The following is a 15860-nucleotide window of genomic DNA, read 5'->3' on the forward strand; positions in this document are numbered from 1 at the left end:
TCTAGAGCTGTGTCCTTGACCTTTGGGGAACTTTTCTCATGTGTAAAAATGAAGTAGTTGAAGCAGATTTTCTGACTTTATAGACCAAGATAATTTAAATCAGGAAGATTTTTTTATAAATATCTGAAAAATCTGTGAGGAGAATATTAAAGTATCATCTTAATGATCTCTAACCAGAAACAGAGAGTTCTATCTTTTCATGTGGAACAAAATGAAATTCTTCTACCTTGGAGATAAGCAGAGCCCAAGGCCCTTAATCTCAGCAACACAGTGTATCCAAGACCAGTGCACTCAAGGAGTGTGGCACCTAAAGATGAAAAAGCAAAGTGCCATTCATCTATTGCTTTCTGCATCACTGCGCAGCTTCTAGGTCTTAATACCTCTGACCTATGGCCTGAGCTCCTTATCTGGTTGACTTCCCTTTAATCTCTTTCTCACCTCTCCAATAAATCCTCCATACTGACTCTGGTTGTGCATCTTTCCAGAACAAAGATCCATCATGACATTCTTCCTTCATTGGATTTTTGCATCGAGGGAAAAGAAAAAGAAAAAAAAAACTTGTCTGCTGGCCAATCATTTAAAACCTTCCACAGTCTTCTCTTGACCTGCCTTTTCAAATTTGTCTTCTTTACTCCCTGTGTTCTGTACAACTCCACAATGTTGTAGCTACTGTTCTGAATGCATTCTGCTTTCATACTTTCTGAGTCAAGCTCAAGCTTACTTCTCAACCTCACCACTAACCCCATCCCTTTACTGCCATTCTCACAGTGGGGTCCTACCCACCCTCCATGACCTTGTTCAAATAATTCCCTACAGAACGCTCCTAGACCTCTGCAGTTGGAAATAATCTACCTTTGCTTTTATTCCCAGAGCACTTTGAACCTTTTCCAGAAAACTCTTACAACAGCTGGCTGCTTTGTCTGTTACCCTCACTGCCTGTCTCTCACAGGATGAAAAGCGTGTGTGCCTTAATCATCATCATGACCCCAATAATGCCTAGCATAGTGTGAATATTTGATGAGGATTCGGAAAACATGTGGTGACAACCAAAAGTAAGATTATAGCCAAAATATCATGCAAATGACATGCAGGAGGTAATACCAAACATTTTGTTAGTTTTAATGGTAACTTTATTTCTGGCCTTATTTGTAAGACTATTTGGCGATAAAGAACACGGTAGATAAAACATTTCTATCCCCTTTATTCAAGATAGCCATTCTATCTGTTTATACTAATAAAAATAAAATCTTTATTAGAGGACTCAGAGTTAAATAGAAGCAGTTGATATTAGCATTTAAATAGAATTTGGTGTTACCCAGATATAACACAAATTTGTAGTATATGATAATTGAGAGTCAGTTCTCCTACCATAGTGTAATATATTTTTTAGCTCATTGACCAGGGGTCTTCCTTGTTTGCTTTTAGAACACTCTCTCCTGTACCACGGCCAACAGGCCAGAAAGAGTTGGTAAAGACTACTGATAACTATCACTTATGTATCATTTTATCATGTTCTGAGCACTTTAATGTATTTTAGGTTATTTAATCTGTCTGAAATCTCTTCAAGGCAGGACTTGTTTCCTTTCTTGAGTGAGGAATCTCAGGCTTAAAATGTTGTGTCTCACATCTAACATTCAACAAATAGCAGAACCAGGTTCAAATCCAGATTTTCTGACTTGGAACAAGCTACGAAGAATGTAGAATGTAGAAGAGCTGGTCTGTAGACCAAGAGAATGAAGAAGAGTTGGTCTTTAGAAACATTATTTGTGGTCCATCCCCCAACCTAGTCAATGTGTTGGTGTATTCCCAGAGTATAGCTAACCTTGAAAAAATCCTTATAATAATTCGATTTCTCTGTATAAACCAACTTATCTACTTGTGTTTCAGCAGTACCAATATTACACTAAAACATATCTATGACCATCTCCCAAGACTAGTGTAGTTTATTCTCTGAAAGAAAGGAAAAATTATCCCAGAGCTTACTAGAGCTCCAAAATGGGGAATGTGGAGTTAATGCGAGTCTCTTCATAAATTATCAAATTATCTTGACCTTCAAGAAAAGTTCAGGAGGTGCTTCCTTCATTCTCCTTGCCTTTCTAGTTTCTTTTTAATTTTATTTTTAAATTTTATCCTCTTTCTGAATACCAAGGAAATGTTTCTAAGGAGCTCCACTCTGGAGAGCAACTTGTCCAGGTCCCTTTGCTCTGTCTTCTGTATTCAAAGCCATCCATATCTTTGCCTTCATGACCTTCAAATTCAGTGCTTCTTAGGGAGCCTTTGATTTGCTCTCTTTTGTTCTTCTCCTGACAGGACTGGCAAGTCATTAGATGCCCTCTCTGTGTATCTGTCAAGCTAGCTGTATTTCCCAAGTCATAATTGGGCCATACAGTTTGACATGTATGCTTTTTGAGACAAGGGAAAAGGATGTTAAAATTGAGATTGTCCCAAATCTTCAGATGTATGGTCATCATACCTATCTATGTGTATTTTGTGTCCTTTATTCTGTGGCTGTAACTTTCCTTTACATGAGAACAAAGGAGAGGGACTTGGATACCCTCCATTCCTGACTGGATATGCAACTTGATTCTGTTATGTCTTCTTATTCACTACACCTCTCCACAAATGTCCTTGAAAAAGAGAGACTAGTTCATTTAGAAGCATCTCAGGGATATGTTATCACTCTCTTTAGCATGACTTTTCTCCAAATTGTTGCACATGATATTCAGTAAATATTGTGGAATGAGTGAATAAACAAATTGAAATAAGGCTGATGTTTTGTTTTGTTTTGTTTTTCCCCAGCTGTAGCATACAACTGCTCTTTGTGGTGGTTATTCTTCTGGTTTCCATTTTTTGATCCTTGGCGTGTGCCACAAAGGTGAGGCAAAAGCTAACCCAGACCCTGAATTTTTCTGATAGTATCTCTGATAAGCTGTGATAACTTAGTGACATTAGAGAGATGTCAAAGTCTTTTTTTTTTTAGGCCTCATAACATTTATTTATTTCTTACTGATTAATGCATTCAACATGAGTTTTGGTGTTCACCTAACATTCATACAGTATACCACAGGCTAGAAATAAAATGATCAGTAAGCAGTGATTGCTGTGCCCTCAAGTTTCAACTCTGTTCGGTGAGTGAAACTTTAAACAAATACTTATGATAATAAAGATATTTTTATTTTTTTAATATTAATTTATTTTAATTGGAGGCTGATTACTTTACAATATTGTATTGGTTTTGCCATACATCAACATGAATCCACCATGGGTGTACACATGTTCCCCATCCTGAACCCCCCTCCCACCTCCTTCCCCATCCCATCCCTCTGGGTCATCCCAGTGCACCAGCCCCAAGATCCTGTATCATGCATCAAACCTGGACTGGTGATTCGTTTCACATATGATATTATACATGTTTCAATGCCATTCTCCCAAATCATCCCACCCTCGCCCTCTCCCACAGAGTCCAAAAGACTGTTCTATACATCTGTGTCTCTTTTGCTGTCTCGCATACAGGGTTATCATTACCATCTTTCTAAATTCCAAATATATGTGTTAGTATACTGTATTGGCAATGGCAGCCCACTCCAGTACTCTTGCCTGGAAAATCCCAGGGACAGAGGAGCCTGGAAGGCTGCAGTCCATGGGGTTGCTGAGCGTTGGACACGACTGAGCGACTTCCCTTTCACTTTTCACTTTCATGCATTGGAGAAGGAAATGGCAACCCACTCCAGTGTTCTTGCCTGGAGAATCCCAGGGACAGGGGAGCCTGGTGGGCTGCCGTCTATGGGGTCGCACAGAGTCGGACACAACTGAAGCGACTTAGCAGCAGCAGCAGCATACTGTATTGATGTTTTTCTTTCTGGCTTACTTCACTCTGTATAATAGGCTCCAGTTTCATCCACCTCATTAGAACCGATTCAAATGTATTCTTTATAATGGCAGAGTAATACTCCATTGTGTATATGTACCACAGCTTTCTTATCCATTCGTCTGCTGATGGACATCTAGGTTGCTTCCATGTCCTGGCTATTATAAATAGTGCTGCAATGAACATCGGGGTACACATGTCTCTTTCAATTCTGGTTTCCTCGGTGTGTATGCCCAGCAGTGGGATTGCTGGGTCATATGGCAGTTCTATTTCCAGTTTTTTAAGGAATCTCCACACTGTTCTCCATAGTGGCTGTACTAGTTTGCATTCCCACCAACAGTGTAAGAGGGTTCCCTTTTTTCCACACCCTCTCCAGCATTTATTGCTTGTAAACTTTTGGATAGCAGCCATTCTGACTAGCATGAAATGGTACCTCATTGTGGTTTTGATTTGCATTTCTCTGGTAATGAGTGATGTTGAGCGTCTTTTCATTTGTGTGTTAGCCATCTGTATGTCTTCTTTGGAGAAATGTCTGTTTAGTTCTTTGGCCCATTTTTTGATTGGGTCATTTATTTTTCTGGAATTGAGCTGCAGGAGTTGCTTGTATATTTTTGAGACTAATTCTTTGTCAGTTGCTTCATTTGCTATCATTTTCTTCCATTCTGAAGGCTGTCTTTTCACCTTGCTTATAGTTTCTTTGTTGTGCAGAAGCTTTTAAGTTTAACTAGGTCCCATTTGTTTATTTTTGCTTTTAGTTCCAATATTCTGGGAGGTGGGTCACAGAGGATCCTGCTGTGATTTATGTCAGAGAGTGTTTTGCCTATGTTCTCCTCTAGGAGTTTTGTAGTTTCTGGTCTTACGTTTAGATCTTTAATCCATTTTGAGTTTATTTTTGTGTATGGTGTTAGAAACTGTTCTAGTTTCATTCTTTTACAAGTGGTTGACCAGTTTTCCCAGCACCACTTGTTAAAGAGATTGTCTTTTCTCCATTGTCTATTCTTGCCTCCTTTGTCAAAGATAAGGTGTCCATAGGTGTGTGGATTTATCTCTGGGCTCTCTATTTTGTTCCATTGATCTATATTTCTGTCTTTGTGCCAGTACCATACTGTCTTGATGACTGTGGCTTTGTAGTAGAGCCTGAATTCAGGCAGGTTGATTCCTCCAGTTCCATTCTTCTTTCTCAAGATTGCTTTGGCTATTTGAGGTTTTTTGTATTTCCATACAAATTGTGAAATTATTTGTTCTAGCTCTGTGAAAAATACCGTTGGTAGGTTGATAGGGATTGCATTGAATCTATAGATTGCTTTGAGTAGTATACTCATTTTCACTGTATTGATTGTTCTGATCCATGAACATGGTATATTTCTCCATCTATTAGCATCTGCTCTGATTTCTTTCACCAGTGTTTTATAGTTTTCTATATATTTGTCTTTTGTTTCTTTAGGTAGATATATTCCTAAGTATTTTATTCTTTTCGTTGCAATGGTAAATGGAATTGTTTCCTTAATTTCTCTTTCTATTTTCTCATTGTTAGTGTATAGGAATGCAAGGGATTTCCGTGTGTTGATTTTATATCCTGTAACTTTACTATATTCATTGGTTAGCTCTTGTAATTTTCTGGTGGAGCCTTTAGGGTTTTCTATGTAGAGGATCATGTCATCTGCAAACAGTGAGAGCTTTACTTCTTCTTTTCCAGTTTGGATTCCTTTTATTTCTTTTTCTGCTCTGATTGCTGTGGCCAAAACTTCCAAAACTATGTTGAATAGTAGTGGTGAGAGTGGGCACCCTTGTCTTGTTCCTGACTTTAGGGGAAATGCTTTCAATTTTTCACCATTGAGGATAGTGTTTGCTGTGGGTTTGTCATATATAGCTTTTATTATGTTGAGGTATGTTCCTTCTATTCCTGCTTTCTGGAGGGTTTTTATCATAAATGGATGTTGAATTTTGTCAAAGGCTTTCTCTGCATCTATTGAGATAATCATATGCCTTTTATTTTTCAATTTGTTAATGGTGTATTACATTGATTCATTTGCGGATATTGAAGAATCCTTGCATCCCTGGGATAAAGCCCACTTGGTCATGATGTATGATCTTTTTAACGTGTTGTTGGATTCTGATTGCTAGAATTTTGTTAAGGATTTTTGCATCTATGTTCATTAGTGATATTGGCCTGTAGTTTCCTTTTTTTGTGGCATCTTTGTCAGGTTTTGGTATTAGGGTGATGGTGGCCTCATAGAATGAGTTTGGAAGTTTACCATCCTCTGCAATTTTCTGGAAGATTTTGAGTAGGATAGGTGTTAGCTCTTCTCTAAATTTTTGGTAGAATTCAGCTGTGAAGCCATCTGATCCTGTGCTTTTGCTTGTTGGGAGATTTCTGATTACAGTTTCAATTTCTGTGCTTGTGATGGGTCTGTTAAGATTTTCTATTTCTTCCTGGTTCAGTTTTGGAAAGTTGTACTTTTCTAAGAATTTGTCCATTTCTTCCAAGTTGTCCATTTTTATTGGCATATAATTGCTGATAGTAGTCTCTTATGATCCTTGGTATTTCTGTGTTGTCTGTTGTGATCTATCCATTTTCATTTCTAATTTTATTGATTTAATTTTTCTCCCTTTGTTTCTTGATGAGTCTGGCTAATGGTTTGTCAATTTTATTTATCCTCTCAAAGAACCAGCTTTTGGCTTTGTTGGTTTTTGCTATGGTCTCTTTTGTTTCTTTTGCATTTATTTCTGCCCTAATTTCTAAGATTTCTTTCCTTCTACTAACCCTGGGGTTCTTCATTTCTTCCTTTTCTACTTGCTTTAGGTGTAGAGTTAGGTTATTTATTTGACTTTTTTCTTGTTTCTCGAGGTATGCCTGTATTGCTATGAACCTTCCCCTTAGCACTGCTTTTACAGTGTCCCACAGGATTGAGATTGTTGTGTTTTCATTTTCATTCGTTTCTATGCATATTTTGATTTCTTTTTTGATTTCTTCTGTGATTTGTTGGTTATTCAGCAGCGTGTTGTTCAGCCTCCATATGTTGGAGTTTTTAATAGTTTTTCTCGTGTAAGAGATCTAATCTGCATTGTGGTCAGAAAAGATGCTTGGAATGATTACAATTTTTTTAAATTTACCAAGGCTAGATCTATGGCCCAGGATGTGATCTATCCTGGAGAAGGTTCGGTTTGTGCTTGAGAAAAAGGTGAAATTCATTGTATTGGGGTGAATTGTCCTATAGATATCAATTAGATCTAACTGGCCTATTGTATCATTTAAAGTTTGTGTTTCCTTGTTAATTTTCTGTTTAGTTGATTTATCCATAGGTGTGATTGGGGTATTTAAAGTCTCCCATTATTATTGTGTTATTGTTAATTTCCCCTTTCATACTTGTTAGCATTTGTCTTACATATTGTGGTACTCCTATGTTGGGTGCATATATATTTATAATTGTTATATCTTCTTCTTGGACTGATCCTTTGATCATTATGTAGTGTCCTTCTTTGTCTCTTTTCACCGCCTTTGTTTTAAAGTCTATTTTATCTGATATGAGTATTGCTACTCCTGCTTTCTTTTGGTCTCTATTTGCGTGGAACATCTTTTTCCAGCCATTCACTTTCAATATGTATGTGTCCCTTGTTTCAAGGTGGGTCTCTTGTAGACAATATATATAGGGGTCTTGTTTTTGTATCCATTCAGCCAGTCTTTGTTGGTTGGGGCATTCAACCCATTTACATTTAAGGTAATTATTGATAAGTATGATCCCGTTGCCATTTTCTTTGTTGTTTTGGGTTCGAGTTTATATTCTCTTTCTGTGTTTCCTGTCTAGAGAAGATCTTTTAGCATTTGTTGGAGAGCTGGTTTGGTGGTGCTGAATTCTCTCAGGTTTTGCTTGTCTGTAAAGCTTTTGATTTCTCCTTCATATTTGAATAAGATTCTTGCTGGGTACAGTCTTCTGGGCTGTAGGTTATTTTCTTTCATCACTTTAAGTATGTCCTGCCATTCCCTCCTGGCCTGAAGAGTTTCTATTGAAAGATCAGCTGTTATCCTTATGGGAATCCCCTTGTGTATTATTTGTTGTTTTTCCCTTGCTGCTTTTAATATTTGTTGTTTGTGTTTGATCTTTGTTAATTTGATTAATATGTGTCTTGGGGTGTTTCGCCTTGGGTTTATCCTGTTTGGGACTCGCTGGGTTTCTTGGACTTGGGTGATTATTTCCTTCCCCATTTTGGGAAAGTTTTCAACTATTATCTCCTTAAGTATTTTCTCATGGTCTTTCTTTTTGTCTTCTTCTCCTGGGATTCCTATGATTCGAATGTTGGGGGATTTAACATTGTCCCAGAGGTCTCTGAGATTGTCCTCATTTCTTTTAATTCGTTTGTCTTTTTTCCTCTCTGTTTCATTTATTTCTACCATTCTATCTTCTACCTCACTAATCCTATCTTCTGCCTGCATTATTCTACTATTTGTTCCCTCCAGAGTGTTTTTGAGCTCACTTATTGCATTATTCATTATATATTGACTCTTTTTTATTTCTTCTAGGTCTTTGTTAAACCTTTCTTGCATCTTCTCAATCCTTGTCTCCAGGCTATTTATCTGTGATTCCATTTTGTTTTCAAGATTTTATATCATTTTCACTATCATTATCCGGAATTCTTTATCAGGTAGATTCCCTATCTCTTCCTCTTTTGTTTGGTTTGGTGGGCATTTATTCTGTTCCTTTACCTGCTGGGTATTCCTTTGTCTCTTCATCTTGTTTATATTGCTGTGTTTGGGGTGGCCTTTATGTATTCTGGCAGTTTGTGGAGTTCTCTTTATTGTGGAGTTTCCTTGCTGTGGGTGGGGTTGTATGGGTGGCTTGTCAAGGTTTCCTGTTTAGGGAAGCTTGGGTCGGTGTTCTGGTGGGTGGAGCTGGATTTCTTCTCTCTGGAGTGCAATGAAGTGTCCAGTAATGAGTTGTGAGATGTCAGTGGGTTTGGAGTGACTATGGGCAGCCTGTATATTGAAGCTCAGGGCTATGTCCTGTGTTGCTGGAGAATTTGTGTGGTATGCCTTGCTCTGGAACTTGTTGGGCCTTGGGTGGTGCTTGGTTCCAGTGTAGGTATTTCATGAGCTCCTATTGATTCATGTTACCTAGAGTCAGGAGTTCTCTTGTGTTCTCAGGATTTGGACTTAAGCCTCCTACTTCTGGTTTTCTGTTTTATTTTTACAGTAGCCTCAAGACTTCTCCATCTATACAGCACCGTTGATAAAACATCTAGGTTAAAGATGAAAAGTTTCTCCACAGTGAGGGACACCCAGAGAGGTTCACAGAGTTGCATGGAGATGAGAAGAGGGAGGAGGGAGATAGAGGTGACCAGGATGAGATGAGGTGGAATCAAAAGAGGAGAGAGCAAGCACTTCCTTATGTGTGCTCCACAGTCTGGACCACTCAGAGATGTTCATGGAATTATACAGAGAAGAGAAGAGGGAGGAAGGAGACAGAGGTGGCCAGGAGGATAAAGGGGTGAATCAAAAGGAGAGAGACAGATCCAGCCAGTAATCAGTTCCCTAAGTGTTCTCCACCATCCGGAACACACAAAGAGATTCACAGAGTTGGGTAGAGAAGAGAAGGGGGAGGGAGGAGATAGAGGCGACCTGGTGGAGAAAAAGGAGAGTCCAAAGAGAGGAGAGAGCAGTCAAGCCAGTAATCTCACTCCCAAGTAAAAATGGGTACTGAAGATTGGGTTCTTAAAGGTACAAAATTGATAACAAATACCAAAAAGCAAAGATTAAAAATCTAGAGTAGAGGTTGGATTTTCAAAAATTCAATATTAAAGAAAAAAAAAGACAAAGTCACAAAAATTATAAAATATATATATATGAAGTTTGCTTTAAAAAATAGGGTCTCTCTTTTTTTTGCCAAAGTAATAGTAAGTTATAAAAATGAAAATTAAAGGAGTAATAGAGGACTTAAAAATTAAAAAAATTAAAATTAAAGAATGATAGTAAAAATAGTACAATTATATCTAGGACTTTCTCTAGTGTTGTTGTGGGGAGTGTGGGGTCAGTTCATTTTCGGATAGTTCCTTGATCCGGCTTATGTGTCTCAAGATATATAGGCCCCTTCCTATGTAGCTGGTGCTAACTACAGGGTTTTAATCTATTGCACCTGTCACTTCCAAGGTGGTTCCCTCTGTTTTAGCTTCTTCTGTTTGCTGGTCTCTTCAGTGTCTAATTTCTGCCCTGACGCAAGGGGGCAGTGGTGGACACCTTTCTAGGCTCACTGGTTCAGTCGTGCTGTGGGGAGAGAGGTACGCTGCAAACAGATAACACTGGCGTGTGCTCGCAGTATCTTGGCCACACTGGGTTTGCCCCCACTCATGGTGTGTTTTCTTTCCCTGTCTACATTGCTTAGGCTCTAGGTTGCTCTGCCGGGAACTCTCTGAGGCTGGCCCTGGGTTGTATGCACTTACCAGGTCTAAGCCGCTTAGGTTCAAGTACTCAGGTAGTCCTCAAAGGCGCAGACTCGGTTGGGCCTGCGTTTTGTGCCCTTCCCAGGTCTGAGCAGCTCGGGTGACCAGTAGTTTGGTGAGTGCGGTCGCTGCGACTTATCACCTCCCCTGTCCCTGCCGCTCAGTTTTCTGGGTGTACAACCGGCGCACCTTCTCAGGCGGATGTTTACCATCCAGATTCCCAAGAAGTCTTGGTTAGCAATGAAGCCTGCTTGCAGTTTGGTAGATAATGCCTCTCTGGGGCCACAATTGCCCCCTTCTGGCTCTGGCTGCCCTTGCCTGCCTGTCTCTGGAGGGGGATGGGCCAGTCCACAGCCGGCTAGCTCTGCTCAGTCCTTCATCTGTGAGCAGGCCTGAAGGTGTCTTAGGTTAGGGCTTTTCACGAGGTAGCTCTCCCACAGTCTGGTTTGCTATCTCAAGTCATTTCCCTCAGATTGCCCTTGGGGCATTCAGGCGGTCCTTACTCTAAGCAATGCATCCCGTGCCTCCCTGCCCAGCCCCCGCTTGCTAGTGGCAGGTGCAAGCGTCTGCACTGCTTCTCTGCTGGGGGAGTTACTGTTGGGCACGTAATCTGTGGGTTTTAATTATTTATTTATTTTTCCTCCTGGTTATGTTGCCCTCTGTGGTTCCAAGGCTCGTCACAGACCCGGCAGTGAGGGTGTTTCCTGGTGTTTGGAAACCTCTCATTTTTAAGACTCCGTTCCCATGACAGAGCTCTGTCCCTACCTCTTTTGTCTCTCTTTTTATCTTTTATATTTTTTCCTACCTCCTTTTGAAGACAATGGGCCGCTTTTCTGGGTGCCTGATGTCCTCTGCCGGCATTCAGAAGTTGTTTTGTGGAATTTACTCAGCGTTCAGGTGTTCTTTTGATGAATTTGTGGGGGAGAAAGTGTTCTCCCCGTCCTATTCCTCTGCCATCTTAGGGAGATGTCAAAGTCTTGAACACTTCTGTTCTGCATATGTCTCCCATATCAGCACCAATGATTGAGTCCTAATTTTATTTGATCAAGACCTCTTGGGTATTGGAAATGTCTCCTCTATGTATCACTGCAAGCTTATATTAATACCGAGACTCAAGGTACTTTTGTTTTATGATTTAAATCTATAATATCCAAATCCTGACATATTTTCTCTGCACTAAATGAACTCAGACTTGCCCTGAATCTCAAGATATGACCCTAGCAATGAAAAAGGAGCCTTTATGAGAGACAAAAATACATTTTCATTCCGCTACCTGCACATCATATTCATTAGTTTGTTCCCAAGTCTAAGAAGAGGGTAGATGCTAACTTGATTTGTAAAGTTAATTAAAGTTGTTGGAACATGTCACATGACAACAGGGGATTCCGTGAATCTCAGTACCTACTCAGTACCTTTTGTTGGGCAACCACACATGATGCAGCTGAAATTTGAGTTTTCTCTTGCTCCTTTTCATTTCCTTAAGTGATTATGCAAGATTGTTAATGTCTTCAATGAAGTTTCGTTTACACCACAGAATTAAACTAGCAGGCAATCATGTTCCTGTCAATTTCGCTTTATAAATGGCATGATGACTAGGCCCGGGGCTGGTGATTTTCAATCTTTACAGTCTCAGAACATCTTTATTCCATGTTTCTTCCTTACATCTTTGTATGAGTGTCACATGAAGGTGAGGAGACGGCCAAGATGAAGGGAAGCTAAAGGGGGTCAGGAGTGGGCATTCCAGCACAAAGGTGTCAGGGAAGAACAGCAGAGAATGTTTGGGAACTGTAAACAGTTGCATAATCATAAGGGATTTGATTTAGGTCATACCTAATGGTCTAGTGGTTTTCCCTACTTTCTTCAATTTAAGTCTGAATTTGGCAATAAGGAGTTCATGATCCAAGCAACAGTCAGCTCCCAGTCTTGTTTTTGCTGACTGTATAGAGCATCTCCATCTTTGGCTGCAAAGAATATAATCAATCTGATTTTGGAGTGCCTGATGAACTATGGATGGAGGTTCGTGACATTGTACAGGAGACAGGGATCAAGACCATCCCCATGGAAAAGAAATGCAAAAAAGCAAAATGGCTGTCTGGGGAGGCCTTACAAATAGCTGTGAAAAGAAGAGAAGTGAAAAGCAAAGGAGAAAAGGAAAGATATAAACATCTGAATGCAGAGTTCCAAAGAATAGCAAGAAGAGATAAAGACTTCCTCAGTGATCAGTGCAAAGAAATAGAGGAAAACAACAGAATGGGAAATACTAGAGATCTCTTCAAGAAAATTAGAGATACCAAGGGAACATTTCATGCAAAGATGGGCTTGATAAAGGACAGAAATGGTATGGACCTAACATAAGCAGAAGATATTAAGAAGAGGTGGCAAGTATACACAGAAGAACTATACAAAAAAGATCTTCACAACCAAGATAATCATGATGGTGTGATCACTCACCTAGAGCCAGACATCCTGGAATGTGAAGTCAAATGGGCCTTAGAAAGCATCACTACGAACAAAGCTAGTGGAGGTGATGGAATTCCAGTTGAGCTATTTCAAATTCTGAAAGATGATGCTGTGAAAGTGCTGCACTCAATATGCCAGCAAATTTGGAAAACTCAGCAGTGGCCACAGGACTGGAAAAGGTTAGTTTTCATTCCAATCCCAAAGAAAGGCAATGCCAAAGAATGCTCAAAATACTGCACAATTGCACTCATCTCACATGCTAGTAAAGTAATGCTCAAAATTCTCCAAGCCAGGCTTCAGCAATATGTGAACCGTGAACTTCCAGACGTTCAAGCTGGTTTTAGAAAAGGCAGAGGAACCAGAGATCAAATTGCCAACATCTGCTGGATCATCAAAAAAGCAAAAGAGTTCCAGAAAAACATCTGCTTTATTGACTATCCAAAGCCTTTGACTGTGTGGATCACAATAAACTGTGGAAAATTCTGAAAGAGATGGGAATACCTGACCACCTGACCTGCCTCTTGAGAAACCTGTATGCAGGTCAGGAAACAACAGTCAGAACTGGACATGGAACAACAGACTGGTTCCAGATAGGGAAAGGAGCATGTCAAGGCTGTATATTGTCATCCTGCTTATTTAACTTATATGCAGAGTACATCATGAGAAACGCTGGGCTGGAGGAAGCACAAGCTGGAATCAAGATTGCTGGGAGAAATATCAATAACCTCAGATATGCAGATGACACCACCCTTATGGCAGAAAGTGAAGAGGAACTAAAAAGCCTCTTGATGAAAGTGAAAGAGGAGAGTGAAAAAGTTGGCTTAAAGCTCAACATTCAGAAAACTAAGATCATGGCATCTGGTCCCATCACTTCATGGGAAGCAGATGGGGAAACAGTGGAAACAGTGTCAGACTTTATTTTTCTGGGCTCCAAAATCACTGCAGATGGTGACTGCAGCCATGAAATTAAAAGACGCTTACTCCTTGGAAGGAAAGTTATGACCAACCTAGATAGCATATTGAAAAGCAAAGACATTACTTTGCCCACAAAGGTCCGTCTAGTCAAGGCTATGGTTTTTCCAGTGGTCATGTATGGATGTGAGAGTTGGACTGTGAAGAAAGCTGAGTGCAGAAGAATTGATGCTTTTGAACTGTGGTGTTGGAGAAGACTCTTGAGAATCCCTTGGACTGCAAGGAGATCCAACCAGTCCATTATGAAGGAGATCAGTCCTGGGTGTTCATTGGAAGGACTGATGCTAAAGCTGAAACTCCAATACTTTGGCCACTTCATGTGAAGAGTTGACTCATTGGAAAAGACTCTGACACTGGGAGGGATTGGGGGCAGGAGGAGAAGGGGACAACAGAGGATGAGATGGCTGGATGGCATCACCAACTCGATGGACATGAGTTTGAGTGAACTCCGGGAGTTGGTGATGGACAGGGAGGCCTGGTGTGCTGCAATTCATGGGGTCGCAAAGAGTCGGACATGACTGAGCAACTGAACTGAAACAGTTGCATGGAAACAAGGTAGGAAATGGGAAGAGATGTAGCCAGATATGTTGTCAAGACCATGTGGGGAGAGGCAAGGCCATGTGGGGAGGGACAAGGATGTCATGTGGTACTGGGGAGTGGGGGCCTCCTCAGCAGGTACAGGGAGGCCACCCAACCCAGGGGTGAGCCAGGAGTGGTGCTATTGGACTTGCATGCGTGCCTTGGGCAGCTTTGTCAGGGGGAACTTTGTGAAGCACAATCCTGGAAAAAGGAAATCACATTGGGAGGAAGCATGGAGGCCCAGGAAAGAGATGATAAGTGTTGAAACTGTCACTCAGTCATGTCTGACTCTTTGTGACCCCATGGACTTTGGCCCACCAGGTTCCTCTATCCATGGGATTCTCCAGGCAAGAATACTGGAGTGGGTTGCCATTTCCTTCTCCAGGGGGATCTTCCTGACCCAGGTATGGAACTCAGGTCTTCTGCATTGCAGGCAGCTTATCTACCCACTGAGCCAGAAGGTAATAGAAAAGGGGAGGATGGGCTGAATCTGAGAGGTATATTAGGGGAGGCGCAGGGCTACGTGGCTGACTGGTTGGGTGGATCTGGTTGGGGAGGGAAGGAATGAGCCCTCATTATGGTGGAGACAGGGTGAGACAGGAAGGGGTTGTGAGGGGGCTTTGGCAGCTGTGAGAGACAACTCAGGAAGAGCAGCAGCAGTTTTGTCCTTCATTTCATCAGGATTTATTGAGGGCCTTCCTCAAGGTCAAGTGCTGGCAGATGGTGAATGGGGTGCAGGAGACATGGCGTTTGAGGTTCTGGTGTCATAGCCACAGACCAATGTGTGACAGTGAGAAGTGGAACTTTGAAGCTTGCAGCAGGGGTGGGCCAGAGATGACAGATCTGTAAGTCACCAGCTCATAGCTGGTGGTTGAAACTGAGAGTAAACTTACTTACCCAGGGAGCCCATGGTGGAAGAAGAACACTGAGCTTGGCAGAACTCTAGATGATATAAACATTAAAATGTTTATACAATTACTTTTTTTTAGTAGGTACCCCATGCACATTATATATCCAAAGGGTTCAAAAGGCTGGAGAGAAGTGAGTTTTTCTTCAGCCTTGTCCCCTGGCTGTCCTGCTCCCGGCACTGTAACCGCCTTTATTGGTTTCTGGTGTATCATTTCAAAGATATTCTCTATAAATGCAAATGTTTGCAAGTATGTTTGTGGTGGTTGGGATCATTTCAAACAGTGCCATCTCGTGTTCAGTCTGGTTGAGTTGCAGTCTTTGAGGACCTACCTACATGCAGATGTCTAACAGTGAGAAATAGATCTTTGATGCTTGCAGGAGAGGTGTGGGCCTGAGAGAACAGTTCTGTAAGTCATCAGCCCCCAGGTGGGAGTTGAAACAGCAATAGTGAATTATCTGCTCCTGGAGTGTTCATTCTTTTCCAGAAATGCAACACAGAGGGAAAGAGAGGAAGGACTGAGCAGGGGAAAGAAAAACAGGGAGAGAACGGGTGTGTAACCTCAGGAGAAGTGAAGATGGGGCGGGACATTATTGCTTTCAAGAAAATAAATTACTAGAGAAAAAAAAGACAACACTTGAG

At 40.9% G+C, this 15860-nt stretch overlaps 1 protein-coding gene across 18 annotated transcripts in view; it reads left to right on the plus strand.

Moving 5' to 3' along the window:
• Positions 1 to 15860, plus strand: part of PRRG1 (proline rich and Gla domain 1) — a 466522-nt gene that overhangs the window by 248649 nt on the left and 202013 nt on the right. The window contains exon 4 of one of the 18 annotated variants that reach the window (XM_055565366.1): positions 2800 to 2875. The exons of the other annotated variants lie outside the window; for them this stretch is intronic. The gene's annotated coding sequence lies outside the window, so the exon portion shown is untranslated. The remainder of the gene's footprint in view (positions 1 to 2799; positions 2876 to 15860) is intronic. 18 annotated transcript variants of the gene reach the window in all.

Source organism: Bubalus kerabau, chromosome X, assembly GCF_029407905.1.
Source record: "Bubalus kerabau isolate K-KA32 ecotype Philippines breed swamp buffalo chromosome X, PCC_UOA_SB_1v2, whole genome shotgun sequence".
In the NCBI taxonomy this organism is placed as follows: domain Eukaryota; kingdom Metazoa; phylum Chordata; class Mammalia; order Artiodactyla; family Bovidae; genus Bubalus; species Bubalus kerabau.